At 43.9% G+C, this 15,854-nt stretch overlaps 2 long non-coding RNA genes across 3 annotated transcripts; both read left to right on the top strand.

Moving 5' to 3' along the window:
- Window positions 1–2,461: 2,461 nt before the first annotated feature.
- LOC122478448 lies at window positions 2,462–4,079 on the top strand. The gene is made up of 3 exons (XR_006296003.1): window positions 2,462–2,826; window positions 3,740–3,800; window positions 3,915–4,079. It is a non-coding gene; the product is annotated as an uncharacterized LOC122478448 (long non-coding RNA).
- Window positions 4,080–6,066: 1,987 nt separating this feature from the next.
- LOC122478447 lies at window positions 6,067–13,330 on the top strand. Of its 2 annotated transcripts, none has more exons than XR_006296001.1 (3): window positions 6,067–6,944; window positions 9,120–9,287; window positions 10,646–13,330. It is a non-coding gene; the product is annotated as an uncharacterized LOC122478447 (long non-coding RNA). The 2 variants fall into 2 exon arrangements; XR_006296002.1 differs by lacking the exon at window positions 6,067–6,944 and adding an exon at window positions 7,389–7,728.
- The last annotated feature ends 2,524 nt before the right edge of the window (window positions 13,331–15,854 follow it).

Raw genomic sequence — 15,854 nt, forward strand, 5'->3', positions numbered from 1 at the left:
CAACTGACTGAGCCACCCAGGTGCTCAATAGTCTCTTTCTCTCTGAATGCTGAATAGTAAATTTTCAACGTGAATGGGGGATAAACAGGCATACATACATACATACATACACCACTAAGAAAGCCATGAGTTGTTAGACATGAACTATTTCCATCATCTTTGTCTTCTAGTTATATTCATGCCTCTAGTGTTTGTTGATTGCAATGCACAATCTTGCTGTGTGAGGTACAAATTGTTGTGTGATCAGTTTTCCGTGAAAGTCTTTCCTCATATCTGTCTTAACCACAAGGTGCCAATGTTGAATTTGAGGATGTAGAGCTAAGAGCCTTGAGGTCCAATAACTGTCAACTAGAAGTTATATTTTCTGTTGGGGAGAAATCCCCATATGATGGCAATGACTTTGCATTGGTAAGGGAAAGAATACTTTCATGCCTTCATGGTTCTTGCACTTTTTGTGTCTCACCAAAATCAAGACTCAGGTCATGTGCATGTTTATCAAGCAAACACCTTTTTTTTTTTCCAGAAAATAAAAACGCCCTGGAAGACAAGTGTAATGCACTGAGGTCTGTGAAAGCCACAAAGGAAGCAAAAGTCAAACAGCTGAAAGAGAAAGCACATAACCTGGAAGAATTCTATGAACAAAGAAAAGTGCCTACAAAAAAAGTAAGATGGGGGCGCTTGGGTGGCTCAGTCGGTTGAGCGTCCAAATTCGGCTCAGGTCATGATCTCACAGTCCATAAGTTCAAGCCCCATGTCAGGCTCTGTGTTGACAGTTCAGAGCCTGGAGCTTGCTTTGGATTCTATATATTCCTCTGGCCCTACCCAACTCTCACTCTGTCTCTATCAAAAAAATGAATAAACGTTAAAAAAATTTAGAAAAGTAAGATGTTCATGTGAGAACTGTCACAAGGACCGTATTGTATGGGAGAACAGGGCAGCCAGTAGAGATAATTGTATTTCTTTTGGAACTGGGTCCAGAGTATTTTTGCCCAATGCATTCAGTAGACTTGGACCTTCCCTTCCTACCTTGCTTTTTGTAACGTAACCTGCATTTTCCTTTCTCCTAAGTACTTGCCACACATTGTGTTATCTTTTGGGGGCGGCAGAGGGAAGGTACCATCATTAATAACGTTAATACCTGGATTCACTCTGGATCCATCTACACTGTCCTATAGATTTCAATCGCATCACACTGTTTTGTCACCCAGCAGTTAGGTCATTTTTGTTCAGGACCAGACATGGGTCAAAAATGTGTGGGGAAAAAAATGAATTCTCTTGCTGCAGAAACAATTGAAGTTGCTTTCTGGAAAGTGGGTAGGGGTACCAGCATCCATTATGCCAGTGAGATTGCTCACTGCAGGCCCAATCCCTAAGAACGTCAAGTTGTTTCCTGTCCCCTGATTTTTCAAGTGTAACTTTTCTGAGTCTTGGCCAAAGCCTGCAGCTTCACTAGGGATCATCTTTGCTGGCCTCCCCTGAGGGATGGCTTTGTCCTGGGCTTCCTTCTTCTCCATCTTGGTCTTGTGTGTCTTTGTGGGGTTGTCAGATACTTGGTGCATTCAGTCCCATGTTTCCTCCTTTGTACAGTATTTCCTTTTGTTCTCAGGAGGAGATGGGGGACTTTAGAGTCCCTCACTCGTGTTGGAAAGTGAAGACTTCTCTTCCCTGGAGACTCACCTTTATGTTCGTCCTTCCCACAGCTGAGGTTAGGGCTTGCTCTCACTGGCATCTTGTTTTTGTTAACTCGTAAGCTCTTTCTGTGAGTGGGTACAGCAACCTGACCACCTCTCTATCTTCAACCCCTTACAACAGAGCCACTACATTACAACCACGCCAGCAAGCATTTGCCCAAGGACTGCCTGAGAGACCAGAAGGAAATGCATGTGCCTTTCTCTGTCTAGTGCTTTTGTGTCATTTGCTAAGAGATTTTCAATTTTGCGTATGATTCTTGAGGACATCAAGTGTCAAGTTGAAACCATCTCAGTCAACACCACAAAGAAAATGGTCTGAGGGCAACACAACAACCCAGCCTTGCCAAGCATTGCCTTCTGCTGCCTTCACTATCAATGGAATGAGTCTTGTTAAAGTAGATTTGGCTCCATGAAGTTGAGAGTTTTCCACCTGAAATCTCTTTCCTGGAAGTAAACCCAGACTGTTTGACAGTTCATATCAGGTTGTACGTCAGGAGATGAGGTTGTTCTAAGAATGGCCTTTTGAAGATGGAGGCAGGGGTTGCAGTCCTGAACGCTAGCAATGTCTGGGAGTGAGCTGCAATGTTAGTGAAACCATATTCTGGAAGGTCGTCTTTCAGGTGATTGCCTGTGTCATGGTACAACTTTTGGACTGAGAATCAGGGCTCCCCATGGAGGTGTAAGACTAGTGATGATCCCTTGATTCATACCAATGGGTACAGTTGGTCAGATACGGTTTTTCACTCACTGATGAAATGGGTCTTTGCCATATCAAACAAAAGACCAACTCTGGGAAGGCACAAAGTACAATGTTATTTGATGACTTTATGATAAAGGAGAGGAAACGAGAACTAGAAAGACAGTTCCAATAGTAGAGACGTGGCAGCAGACAGAAGTTGAATTTTCTTGAACTTAAATGGAGTGTTCACTTAATTTCTCTGATTCGGTTGTCAGTCTGTGCATTTATGGGAGAAGTGGGGGAAGGGATATTTGCATAGGCCTTCAAGAGTGCTGGGAGGTAAAAAGGGAGAACCTCTGGACCTTGTTCCTGACTGTGTATGTATCTTTCCCATCTTAGGAAGCTGAAAATGACACTGTGAACTGGCGGCAAAGAAGAATCAGCTAGCAGCTGCAGGTAAAATTTGAAAATAGCTACAGAAGGGGCGCCTGGGTGGCTCCATCATTTAAGCATCCAACTTCAGCTCAGGTCACAATTTCACAGTCCGGGAGTTCGAGCCCCGTGTCAGGCTCTGTGCTGACAGGTCAGAGCCTGGAGCCTGTTTCAGATTCTGTTACATCACTCTCTGTCCCTCCCCCACTCATGCATGTGCTCACTCTCTGTCTGTCTCAAAAATAAATAAACATTAGGAAAAAAATAGCTACAGAAGAAATAAACAAGTACAAGTGAGTTCAGCTAGTAATTACCAGGAGCTCATGAAACGGCTGTTATTTTTTGGTTTTTAATCTTTTTGAAAAGTTTGAAGTCAACATATGCATAGAGTATTAACAGATAAAAAAGGTACGTTTTAGAAGGAATAAAATAATTAAGGTTCTAAACATTTGAAGATCTCAAGTAGTGAGCAGACTGTGTGGAAACTTTGTCCATGCTAACATTCCTCGGGGGTGGTGTCAAGTGTCATCATCTGTAGGAAAGCAGTGTGTCGTACAATGAATCATACCCATCAACGTGGTAGTGCCATTTCATGGCCCTTGTCTTTGCAACCCTGGGAAACATGGTGAGGATAAAAGTTATAAAAGAATAGATCTTTATGATAAAAGACACTTGTCACATGATGAATTAGAGAAAGATTGAAAATGGGAAGGAATTCCATGAACTCTGAACCCTACAGGCATGGGATAATGAGTAAGGAAAGGATGTAACAATAGCTTTGATCCTACTGTACATTGATAATCACGGGCAAAGTGTTTCATGTGTAAGAATAAATTGTATCAGGGGACAGATATGAGGTTGTTGGGATCGTGGGCAGCTTATTTAAAATCATACCCAATATTGGGCCTTATCTGACAAGAGCAATTGTAACTCACAGGCCACAAATTGAACAAACACGGGAACAGCTGCAGCAGGCAGAGCTCACCTTTAGATACCAGGTAACCTGAGTTCTGCCTGACATACTGAACCCTTAGCACCTCACGCAGGTGAGTGTAGTGGCCCTTGGAATCCCTCACCACAGGCTTTTCATTGTTGGCTTTTTCCGCTTGCAGTTCATGAGAAGAATGCTCAGGACAACCTGGTAAGTGTTTTCTTGTTTCCTCCTCTTTCTTTGGTGCACAGTCTGGCACCACCTTCCGACTGAAGGTGGATGTGTTTTTTCTCCCCCAGATCAAGACTCAGATCTGGGACAGGGAGATGGCGGAGCAGAGCAGGGAGGTCGCTTACTTGAAATACAGGTGTGGTCATTTGACTTGCGTTTTTATGGGTGTTTCCAGGGATGACGCCTGCACTCTTACTTGTCTAGTAGACGACGTGGTGTTGCAACTCTTATAGAAGTCCATTATTTTTCTGTATCCAAGACTGGACGGGATGGAACCAAAGAGGCAGCCTGTTCCTGTGTGTGACCATCGTGTGGTCTGGAAAGAATCACACGCACTAAGGACGGCAGGTGGTCTGAAGGGGTGACAGAAGGGTGTTGTCCTCTGGTGCCACAGACAGTGAGGCACTTGTCCCTGTGACTGGTGGAGCTCATGCCCCTCCTCTGACGGTGACCCTCCCACCTCCTCTAGCATCCCCCTGTCTGAAGAGCCTGGAAACTTTCTTCCCACCCGGATACAATGTGAAGACTTTAGTTTATTTGAGGAGAAGGTCATTTATTCACTAGTTTGAAAAGTCTTTCTTTTGGTTTGTTTTGGGAACTGTAGCCCTACATCCGTCCACTCAAGTTCCATAAAGCTTAGCTTAGTCCTCTGATGGTATCAGTGCAACTCTGCAGCTTCACTGCTAACTTCTGACAGTTTTCCTTTTCTCAATAGTGTCAAATTAGTCTTTCCTTATATACTAACTGCTCTCATGTGGAAGGCAGCTTGTAGATAAGCTGGGAGATTGAACAATTTGCCTGAAGAAATGCACCCTTCTTGAGGACTCATTGAGGCTATACACCAAGCCAGTGTTCTCAATGTTATTCTTTTTTGTTAAGTTTATTTATTTTGAGAGACGCATAGACAGAATGCCAAGCAGGCATCACACGGTCAGTGAGGAACCCAACGCTGATCTTGAATTCACAAGTTGTGAGATCGTGACCTGAGCCAAAATTAAGAGTCGGATGCTGAATTCAAGCATCCTCAGACTAATTCCTGATCTGCAATGAAATCGTGATTTCCCATGATGTATACTGAGAAAACTGTTTTACTGGTGAATTCTAAATTTCTATTTGCGCCTGACCTGTCCACAGTTATGTGATTAATGATGAAACAACATGAACTAGGGCACCGTGAGGTCTTTATCAAGGTGAGGGGACGGTTCTCCCCCTTAACCTTGGGGGTCACCTGAGGCATTTGGGATACCCTCTGCCTCTGCTGAGGGACCTGACTGTAGGGAAAAGTTTAAGATATTTGAGGAATGAGTTGAGGGATTGTTTTCATTCCGCACAGTCCTCTAAAAGCAGAATAAACCTCTGTCCCTTCTAGGGTCTTTAGTAAATCGAGAAACTGCTGAAACCTCTGTGGGTTACAGCGGCTCTGACTGTACCAAGAATGCAGACAAGGGTAAGGTAAATGCCGGGGCCATTCTCAGTTGTAACTCTTTTGGGAAACCCTCATCTTTATGTACAGTATGCTCTCCCGGCCTTGTCTCGTTTTGCGTGTTGTGTGATATGTCTGTTTGTTGCTTCTCAATTTTTAGTCTGCCAGCTTTCTGTGGTAAGTTTAGAAGCCAAAAGCGCTTAGAGACTGAGTACCTTAAGGTTTTTCCGTGAGTTTCAGGAAATAATGAGAGGAGGATGACTGCACACTCCAAACAGATGTCTCCCGGCCTGGGTGATCCCTTCCAGACCTCACCTCTGTGGGAACAGTGTGGCTGCTGTGTCTTCCTTTCTTGATTCTGACTAGGAGATGAACCTGTTAGAAACGACATCATGACTCCAACTTTCTATTATGTGCCCTGTGCCATTTAGAGTGGTCATAGAGAAAGCCAGTATCATCACTCATCACCTTACCGTCTTTGTCGGTAAATGACTTGTCTGGAATCCTCCAGCTATACCTTAGGTAAAAACAAGTTGAACACTGTGTCCTTCAATTGTGTTTCTGGGAGCAGTTTCTGGTTGTGTCCCCAGTCACTGTTAGAGCTGATATAGTCTCATGACACATACCAGTTTTATACCAAAACACTTGCATGAAATCTGTTATGTGAATTTCTCCCTTTTTCCATTGCACATAATGACTCTGTGTCTTGTAGTATGCTTAAAGTCAGAATTCCCTATGAATTAAGATGAACACATTTGAGCTTTGTAGACATTCACCACAAGTAACTCGTTCTTCACAGAAGACTCTCCTTCCCCTGCAAGATTCCAGGCATCCTCCACTGCCCAGAGGTCTCCGAGGCCTTTGACAACACTTCAAGAGGGCAGACTCCTTTCTCAGGGAGAGGAGCAGAGGAGGCACAGTGAGGGTCCGGCTGCAGAATATGTTGCCAGGAGTAGCTGTGATTCCATGAGCAGAATATGAGCCATTTATTCCCACTCATTTTTTTGGGTTCTTAATATAGCAAAAGCAGAGCATCTGGAGTTGGCGTAGAGGAGGGATGCAGGGTGAACCTGGACATCGATGGCTGCCTGTCTGGAGAATGCTACTTCATTAATCTGTAATTACTTCTGTGAACCCGTTAGGACAGGACCGTTGCCATTTTCTTCCACAGACGTGGGCAGTGATGTGTGGTGGCAGTAGGTTAACCTCTTGCATCTACTACCCCAAGCTGTAGGTGCTATCCAGTGGCAGGGACAGAGTTTTCAGGTACTGATGCTACTCTCTTGGATCCTGGTGGCAGAGAAGGTGGCAGGTGCTGACACACTCTTCTCTGGGTTACAGCTGCTTTTGGTATTGGTTCTCTTGTCTGGCATATGGATGTAGCTGTCACTTCTGTTCTGCAGGGCAGTCTGGATCCTGGGGACCTCCTCCGTTAACTGGACGATTCTGCATGCCCTACCCTGGAGACGCCCCACCCCCGTGGACTATTAGGCACGTCCACCTCCTGAACCTTAGTGGCCCTGAGGCCACCCGGAACCCCTCCACCTGCAACACTTGGTAAGATGATCTGAGCACTAGGAGTTGACTTGTAAAACACACTCACCTTATTTTGTTGCTGTTAGGTCCTGGGCCAAGGTGCAGAGGCGGTACCACAGACCATTGTGATGCAAGGGGAATGTGTCTGCTGCCATTACCATAATCCTCAAGTTGCTCAGGATCCCATCTTCGTCTTTTCCCCCACCACGGGTTGGTACAGGCGTCTCTTATAGAGAAGGAATGGGGCCGTATGCAGAAAATCAGACATAGCGCTTCAGCAGAAATGCCCTGTACACAGTCCACGTGCTGCGATCTGTGAGGCATGAGGCACAACGGAATGTATGTCCATTTAGTTGTGCCCCCAGCCATCCATAGTTGTTCGATGAGTGATGAATACATCTGAGTCAGGGCTTTTAGGAGTCTTCATCAAGTTATAAGGGATGGTTCTTCAAGTTCTTTTTGGGTATCACCAGAGGCATGTGGGACACCCTGTGCATGTAATTTGGGATCTCACTGGGACAAAGACTTTAAGTTGTCGGAAGTATGAGGGGAGGGTTTTTTGTTTTGTTTTTGACCTCCCAACAGTCTACTCAAATCAGAATAAACCTGCATCCCTTCTGGGGCTTTTTGAAGATCCAGAAGTAGGTATCACAACCAAGAGTGACATCGACACTGGCTCTGCCAAAACTGCCGAGAAGCACAAAGTAAATGCTGTGGCCATTTTCAGTTCTAAGTCTTTACGGACTGCCACATCTTTCTGTACAGGACACTCTCCTGCCATTGTCTCTGGTTTGTGTGTCGTATGGTCTGTCTGCTGTTTTTTTTTCCCCCCAAATGCAAAACATTTACTGCCGAGTCTACGGGCTTCCCTGTTTCCCAGCTGGCATCTTTTTGTGGTAACTTGAGCAGCTAAGCATGCCTAAAGGTGGGGGCCATAGAGCTTTTCTAATGTGTTCCTGGAATAAATCAAGGAGGATGACACCACACTCCACTTGGAAGTCTCCTACCTTGCCTCATTCTTTGTGGATCTCCTCAATGTGGAATCATTGCTCTTGCTGTGTCTTCCTCTCCTGTTTCCTTCTATTGAGGATTTTAACGTGCTCAGAAAAATCTGTGGGTATCGTTACAATTTGAAAATGCGAACTGACTTCACTCCAACTCATATTTTTGTATGTGTCCTTTACAATGGTCTTAGACAAAGTAAATTTCATACCCATCAGCATTTTGGTAAACATGCTGTCCAGAGTCCCTTCAGGTGTGTCCTGGGCACAAATATCTGAACTATAAGAGGTGGCATATTTGTCATGGAAAACATGCACTGGAACTTAAGTTGTGAAGAGAAAAAATCCAAAAGTACCTGTGTGGCAAGTGCCCACGGTGTCCTTCACTTGTGTTCACATGAGCACGTTCTCTCGTGTCCTGTGTCACAGGTACAGCTAAAACATGGAAACTTACACCAGACATCAAAGTGCATTTGTGTCAATTTTGTCTTTTAGAATTTCAGCTCATTTTTCCAGAGAACACAATTCCCCTGCAAAGTGTACTGCACTTAAGCTGAGAAGTACCTCTGAAGTAAAATAAATTAGTTGAACCCAACTAACATGTATAGGTTACCTGTTTCTCTAAGAGCCCACTTTCCCAGGTCCTCTGCAGGTCCTCAGAATCCCCATCTCCCCATGTGTCTCTGGGCCCATGGATAGCACTTCCAGAGAGGAGAAGACCCCATTGTCGGGACAGAAGTAGATTGGGCACAGGCAGGGGCTTAGAGGCAGAGCTTTGAGCCACGAGGACTATGATTCCATGTGTGGACACTGGTATTGTCATTCCTTCTCATTCTGTAGTTCTTCATATACCCAATAAACAGCCCTTGTGGTGAGGGGGATGAAGGGGGGAGAGTGATCCTGGACACAGATGTCTTCCTATCTGGAATATGCTACTTTTTAAAAAATCTTGTAGAAAAAGGGCCCGTGCTGTTTCTACGTTTCCAGACACGTGGGGACACTAGTATTCCCCACCCCAAAGCTGTAAGTGGAACCCAAAGTATGGGTAGAGATTTTGGTGCTGATGTTGCCCTCTTGGAACCTGGTGGTGGGGAAGCTAGTAGGATATGAGCACTGCTGCTTTGGGTTTCCGCTTTTTGCTGGTGTTGGTGCTCTGTTCTGTCCTATGAACATACCTCTCATTTCTTTTCCCCAGGCTATTTTGTATGCAAGAGTCCTGGTCCTTTCCCAGGATCGCCTTGCAGGCTGAACCCCGTGGACCACCCTTCACCACCAGTCATGGGCTATGGGCCAACTCCCCCTCCTCTACCAGCTCCTCCACCAACTCTATTTGTTAAGATGACCTGAACTGGCTGAGTGGCTGGTAAAGTATATTCATCTTCTTCATGATTGACTTTGTGGGAATGATGTAGAGACGGTTGTGAGTCTTGGCAATCCAGCTACAAACTGCCTGAGGACACTGTAGCATATCTCAAGTTTCTCAGGCCATACATACAATGGGCAGTGGCATGTCCCTGTAATACAGTGAGCTATACGTTTCTCTTGTCAAATGAAAGAGGAGTTTTTACACAAAAGCAGATGTATCACCAGTACTGGGGCGTATGTTGGAGACACAATGTGTTGGGTTCTGTAATGAATGAGGTGCGCCCCTAACTTTTAGAGCACCAGGTGTCCTGTGTGACAGAGGGACATTCATTAAACGATGCAGACCTTGTGATCACCAACATGGAAACACCAGTGAGGATCCAGGGCAAAACCGGGGGAGCCTTGAATCATACAGGAATAGAAGGGAAGTTGAGCACAGTAAGCAGAGTTTGAGGACGTGCAGAGGGGAGGGTGTTAGGGTCAGGGAGATGCAGTTGGAGGTCATTCCGGCCACAGCCTGAGCAGGGAGTGTGAGGTCCATACGGAACTGCTATGTGGGATCGCTGTCAGTGCAAAGTGCACGCAGGTAATCACCTAAAAAGATTCTCGTCTCCCTGGATTTTCCTGAAGGTTCTGGATATTTGTGGGGGGAAAAGAGCCATGGATATATGGGGTATTTAACTTGGTCTTAGGAAAAGGCTGTATGCCCAAGTTCATATCCCTCAAGAGACTAAAAGTGGAGACAGGGTCTAGATCAGCTGAGTCATCCTACAATTCAGGGCTGGCCAGATGACACCACTGCTGGACCCCTGTCATCGCCCTGACTACAGCTTTGCATCTCCTCAAACTTCTCTCACAATATTAGGACAGCTGTGTTATCTGTGAAAACAGGGGTAATATTTGTTTCTAAGAACAAGAGAAAAAGAAGACATTCAGTGCATAAGGCGTCTGCAAAATCTCTGGGAAGGGTCCCCTCACGCTTCTCACAGTTTCCATGAAGATCTCTCCACACAATGATCCTCCAAAAAAGATGGTCACGGGAGTTCATTAAACTAAGACTGTTAACAACTCAGCCCAGGCAGTGGGAATCACTGTTTTAAAAAAGAAGACAATGTCCCTCGTTTTTCTATTAGAATTCGGGCCGTGCCACACCATGAAAGAAAAGATAATTATGAGAATGTGTACATTCAGAGACCTAGATCTGAAGACAATCATTTTCTATTACACATCATCTCACAGATGCAGCCACACACTAAAATGTTCATCTGAGGCCACAGATAAACTACAGAAGACAGAATGCATGTAGGAAAACATAAGATCAGAGGGAAATAAACCAAAAATCTCTTTGCCTTGTAGGACAACTCTTTTGAAATTTGAAGAGGACTATGCACGGTGACAGACAATCGTGTTTGTATATACATTTTAAGAAGGTGTCAGATCTACCTGAATGCTTTCCCTGCCCATCCTGTCCCCTGCACTTTGTCCTTCCTACTGTCTCCTAATCTACCTTTCATCGTTTTGTCTCTGTGTCAGCGTCTGCTTCAAGGCCATCTACTCTCGCTCCCCATTGAGTGCACACAGTGGGGTTCCTGTACACACAGGTAACAAAGTGCCAGAAATGGTGGTGAGGGAGGATAGAAGCAAGATCACCCTTTGTGCAGGGGAACCTGAGGGAGTCTCCCGGGTGATGGGAACTACCTATATCTAGATTGATGGGGTGCTTATGCTCAATTATGTTGGAAATATTCCCTGACTCCATGGTGCCTTGGGGTCAGACAGGTATAATGGTGGAGAAGGGTGAGGACCAGCAGTGACTGTGGTAGAGGAGTGAGGGTCAGACCCATGCCCAGGATGCCAGGTCTCCACAGACAGTACCAAGTGTAGGAGGACTCTGAGGAGCAGAGATTTCTTGATCAGACCCATGGACTACATAATCATCCTGCAGTTTCCTCACTGAGCGATGGCCAGAGCACAAGGACAGCAGCTGGAGGACACCCTGATCATCGCTGGAGTGGAGCAGTGGGCCGGGGGGATTGAGTCAGGGAAAGGGACAGGCAGAAGGTAGTGACAGGGAGTCTGAGAGACAAAGAGAAGAGAAGGGACCCTTCTCTGCTGACTTCACCTACATTTCTGTGTGACCGAAACGAGACCCTTGTCTCGCAGGGAAGGGAAGAGGGCTGGCAAAACACCCAGTGACATACTCAGCTCAAGTGCCCAGGGTATCTGCCTTGCTCTTGAGTACCTAACACAGGAAGCACGTGCTTTCTGTCATGATTGGAACTGCAGCTCGTAGCATTTAGTGAAAATCAATCCAATTATGCATCCCTCAGCATTAAAGTACTCCAACAAAATTAAGTGCACACACTGAAAGATACAACGCAGGATCAAGTCCAAAGGTAGATCGACAGCAATACTTACGGGAATACAGTCTATCTGAAAAGGAGGTAGGTACCCTAGTGCAGATCTTCAGACACCTGGCCGATATCTGAAAACGTAAAAAAAAATAAAAAAGTCCTTACTCCAAAAGCAACATTAGCGCTAGACACAAAGGGATCATGATTAAGGTTTAGAGAGCAACCATATGACTTCATGGTGCTGTATCCATGAGAACAAGTCTCATCAAATTATACCCTTTAATTTGAGGCTCTTTGTTATATGTACATTATACCTCATTAAAGAGAGTTTCAAAGCACAAAATACTAGAAGCAAATGTGGGAACGTTCCTTTCTAATCCTGAAGTGCATGGATGAGATGAGTCTGTCTCCCATGTCTCAAAAATCCAAAATAATACACTTAAAAAATTAATAATAGCAGACTAAGCAGACCCTGAGCTCACGCTGTCCCATGTTTTCAACTGCATAACATCCACATCCAAGTCCATGAACCAGCGAGGGATCCAAGACTGGCACAACAAACTCCACACCTAAATAGAAGCTGCAGCAGGAAGGTCAGAAAGTTGGAGGCTGGCTGCCTGCAGAAGGAGCAGAGAAAGTGAGCCCTCACACGGGGGAGCTGACACAGGGAAGACTAACCTCCATAACATTTGGTATTAAAACCCAGAGGGGCTGAATTCCCTTGAGTTTACATCCTGGTGCTTTGGAGGTCAGCCGACCCAGCACCGGGTGATCCAGAAGGATGAGTGATAGCCAGGTCCCTGCCTGTGTAGAGACGCAACGTAAACATGGCATTTCACACAATGCTTAGGCCACAGGAGACACATGTATTCATGCTGATTCTTGACTCAGCTGGCCTGCCTGGGTCCCACTGACATCACTGAGAGCAAGCAGAGCCCACAACAGACACGCAATCAGTGCAGACCCTTGCATGCACTGAAAGGAAAAGTAACCCAGACACAACAGCAGGGAGAGAGCAATACCCATACGATATCCTCCTGAAGGTCCAGGGCCTATAAATGGAGACGTGCACTGCTGAGGACTCCAGGACCTCTTTTTCATAAAGGCATTAATTTCAAGATCAGAAGGCACAGCTGACTTTCTTAACACAGAGAAATAGGGCCAGAGAGACAGACAAAATGGACACACAGAGATGTGTATCCACAATGAAAGACCTAGTCAAAGCCACAGCCAGAGATCTAAGCCAAAGAGATATAAGTAACGTACCTGATACAGAATTTAAAGGAATTATCACAAGGATACTCATTGGAGTTGTGAAATGAGTAGAAGAGTGAGACCCCTGACATAGAGATAAGAAATAACACAGTAGACACTGAGGACACAATAAAGGAGAAACATGCTTGCTGGAATGAACAGAGGGATGGAAGAAGCAGGCGAACAAACTAGTGACCTCGAAGACTGATCACATTGAACCAAAGAGAGAGAACAGAATTCTGCAACGTGAGATGACACTAAGGGAACTCAGTAACTACAAGAAAGATAATAGTATTCGTATTGTAGGAGTCCAGAAGGAAGAGAAAAGGGGGAAGAAAATGTATTTGAGGAAACAATAGCTGAAAACTTCCCTCATTGGGGGAGGGACACAAACATCCACATCCAGGAGACTAGAGAACTCCCGTCAAAATCAGGCCAACACACAAACCTACTGTAAACAAACTTACAAATTAGGGTGAGAATAAAGAAAAACTCGTAAAAGCAGCAAAACAGTCCTTAACTTACAAGGGAAGACCCATGAGGCTAGCTACATATTTCTGAACAGAAACTTGGCAAGCCAGAAGTGAGTGACATCACATATTCAAAGTGCTGAATGGAAAAATCAGCGGCCAAGAATACTCTATTCAGCAAGGCTATCTTTCAGGATGAAGGAGACACAGACTTTCCCAAACAAAAACTAAAGGAGTTTGTACCACTAAACCAGTCCTGCAAGAAATATTAAGAGGGATTCTTTGAATGGAAAGGAGAGACCAACAGTGACAGTATAGAGGTAGAACACACAATTCAAGTAAAAAATGAACATTTCTGGAAAAAAAATCTATTAAAGAAATCAGAGAAATGGATTTGAACTATAATAACATCTACCAAAAACCTAGGGAGGAGAAAGTAATGGGTTCAAAGGTAAATGACCATCAACTTAATACAAACTGCTAAATGCAGAAGAGGTTATATAAACATCTAACAGTAGCCATATCCTAAAACCAGTCATACGTATGCTAAGAATAGAGATAAGGAAATAAAAATATATCACTAAAGAAAATAAGCAATACATGAAAGAAAGGCAAGAAAGGATCAGAGAAACTCATTAGAAACCACAACAAAACAGGCAATAAAATGGCAATACATAGATACATATCAATCAATTTTGAGGGAAATGGAGTGAATGCTCCAATCTAGAGAGGTAGGGAGTAAGAATGGATGAAAAAACAAAACAGATTCAGATGCCTACAAGAGACCCACTTTACACCTCAAGAATGATAGTGAGGATAGAGAAACATCACACAAATGAATGTCAAAAGAAAGCTGGAGTAACAATACTTGTATCAGAAAAAAATACACTTAAAAAAGTACATAACAAGAGACAGAGGAGGACAGTCTATAACAGTAAATGGTACAATCCAAAAAGAAGACATAACAACTGTAAATATATCCCACAATTGAGTGGGATTTATTCCCAAGCTACAAAGGTGGTTCAATATTCGCAAATCCATCAATGTGATACAATACATCAACAGGAGAAAGGCTAAGAACCAGATGATCGGGGCATCTGGGTGGCTCATCCTTTAACAGTCTGAAATCAGCTCGGGTCATGACTTCATGATTCCTGAGTTCATGTCCCGCGTCAGACTCTGTGCTGAAAGCTCAGATCCAAGAGCCTCCTTCGAATTCTATGTCTCCCTCTCTCTCTGCCCCTCCCCTGCTCACGCTCTGCCTCTCTCAAAATTAATAAACGTTAAAAGAAAAGAACCATACAGTCATTTCAATACATGCAGAAAGGAACATTTGCAAAGTACAACATCCGTTCATGCATGTAACCCCCTAAAGTAGGTTTACAGGAAACATACATTAACGTCATAAAGGTTAACTATAAAAACCCTGCAGTTATAATCAACCTTAATGGGGAACATCTGAGAGCTTTTCCTGTAAGGTCAGGAAGAAGACAATGATGTTTACTCATACCACTTTTAGTAAACAAATTACTGGAAGTCCTAGCCCCATCCAGCAGACAAACGAAACGAAACGATTTGCAGACTACATGACACTATATATAGAAAACCCTAAAGAGCCCACCCAATAACTCTTAGAACTGATAAATGAATTCAGCAATGTCACAGGATACAAAATCATTGTACAGAAATCTGTTGCATTTGTAGACAATACGGAAGCAGTAGAAAGAGACATTAAGAAAACAGTCCCATTTACAGTCATATGCCAAAAATAAGATATCTATGAATAAATCTAACCAAAGTGGTGAGCGACCTATACTCAGAAAAGTATAAAACAGTGATGAAAGAAATTCAAGATGACACAAAGAAATGGAAGGACATTCCGCACTCATGGATCAGAAGTACAAATATAGTGAAAATGTCTATACTTCCCAAAGCAATGGACAGAATTCATGGAATTTCCATCAAATTACCGACAGCAGTTTTCACAGAACGACAACAGTCCTAAAATTTGTATGGAACCAAAAAAGCCCGCAATATTCAGAGTAAACAATCTTTATGTGAAGTGATAATTATGGATGGCACTATGCCTCTGGATCTTCTGCTCCAAAACACAATAACTCTGGCTTAAGCATTTGAACAAACGTTAGGCATATCCCAGCCAAGGATCATTCTACAAAATACATTGTACCAACGTACCCTCAACACTTTGCACCTTATGAAAAATATGGAAAAATCTAAAAATTGTCATGGCCAAGTGGAGCCTAAGGAGATGGGATGAGTCTGGGCTAGGAGAGGTTAAAACCGAAGCAATCTGAATACAAATATAAACTTTACTTCATACTACCATATCTCTTTGATACCTTGATTGTGATCATGTACCAACCATTATGACATCAATAGGGAGAAAACAGTCTGATGTATGTGGATACTCAGTATTATCTTCCCAATTTTTTTTGGTAACTAGAAACCCATCATGAGAGAATAGAT

This window comes from Prionailurus bengalensis, unplaced genomic scaffold (assembly GCF_016509475.1).
Source record: "Prionailurus bengalensis isolate Pbe53 unplaced genomic scaffold, Fcat_Pben_1.1_paternal_pri Un_scaffold_65, whole genome shotgun sequence".
In the NCBI taxonomy this organism is placed as follows: domain Eukaryota; kingdom Metazoa; phylum Chordata; class Mammalia; order Carnivora; family Felidae; genus Prionailurus; species Prionailurus bengalensis.